We start from the raw sequence: 1319 nt of genomic DNA, 5'->3' as shown, positions 1-1319 counted from the left end.
GTTGTGATGTTAGTGTTGTGATACTGGTGTTGGTGTCACCGTTGATGTTGCTGTGGTGGTATAGATAGTGGTAGCAATAATGGTGTGTTGTCGTTATGTTGGCATTGTGATGGAGGTGTTATGATGCTGGTGTTGTGAATGTTGTGATGTTATATTGATGCTGTGATGTTACGTGAAGGTGATGGTATTGATATCTGATGACGACGAGTGTAATGTTGTTGCTTGTGTTGTTGTAGTTGGTGATACTGTTGACGGCCGATTTGTTGTTAACGCGGCTGTTTTCACGATCGTGGTAGTGATGGGGCATGTACATGTTATTGTTAAAACTGTTGTTTGTGTTGTTACCGGGGTTGATGTCGATGGTCTTTTTGTTGCTGTTGTTGTTGTTATAATTTTGGCGGTGGTGGCGTTGTGGCGATGGTGGTGTTGTGGTGGTGGCGCCGTTGTGACGCTAGTGTTATTTATGTTATTGTTAGTGTTGTGATTGTGATATTGGTGGGTGTTTTGTTACTGTTGTAGTGTTGATGGCAGTGGTGATGATGGTGGTGGTAGTGGTGGTGGTGGCGACCCGCAGTTGTTGATATAGCGGCGAGATAGTGGTAGATGAGTTAGTTGTGAAGGCATCGATGTTGTTGCTGGTGGTGACGCCGGTTCTAGCGGTAGTCTTGTGTTGTTTGTGTTATTGGTGTTGGAGTTGTGTGACGTTTTGGCTGGAATTATTAAAGGTGTTGTTGCTGTTGTGGCGATGGTGGTGCTGATATTGTTGTCGTTGTTGTTGTTGTTCTCAGTTTTCCTTGTTGTAGTGGAGATGTTAGCGGCATTTCCGTTACTGCCGTGGTATAGAGGTGGTGGCGGCAGCGGCAGCGGTGGTGCTGTTGTTGTTGTGGCTGTTGTTGTTTTTGTTGTTGTTACTGTTAGTGCCGTTTTTTCTGCTATTGTAGTCCTTGATGTTGTAGTTGTAGCTGTTGTTACAATCGTTATTATTGTTCCCGTTGTTTTTACTGTTATTGGCGTTTTTTGTGGTTAATATAGACCTTGTTGTTGCTATTGTTGTTGATGTTACGCTTGCTCTGAACTTCGTTTCGTTGTAGTTGCCGCTGCTGCTTTTGTAGTTGTTACCGCTATTGCCGTTTTCGTTAATGTTTTCCTTGTCATTGTTGCTGTTGTTGTACCTGCTCTGGTCTTTGCTTTGTTGTTGTTGTTGTTGTTGTAGCTGCTGCTGTTATTGTTGTTGTTGTTGTTGCTTTTGTTGTAGATTTTACACCATGTACACATAATTAATTTTCGCTGTATCAGAGATCAAACGATGTAAAGGTATT

The sequence above is a fragment of the Octopus bimaculoides genome, chromosome 7 (genome assembly GCF_001194135.2).
Source record: "Octopus bimaculoides isolate UCB-OBI-ISO-001 chromosome 7, ASM119413v2, whole genome shotgun sequence".
Taxonomy (NCBI): Eukaryota; Metazoa; Mollusca; class Cephalopoda; order Octopoda; family Octopodidae; genus Octopus; species Octopus bimaculoides.
The sequence above is the reverse complement of the archived record's forward strand: the minus strand, read 5'-3'. Positions refer to the sequence as shown.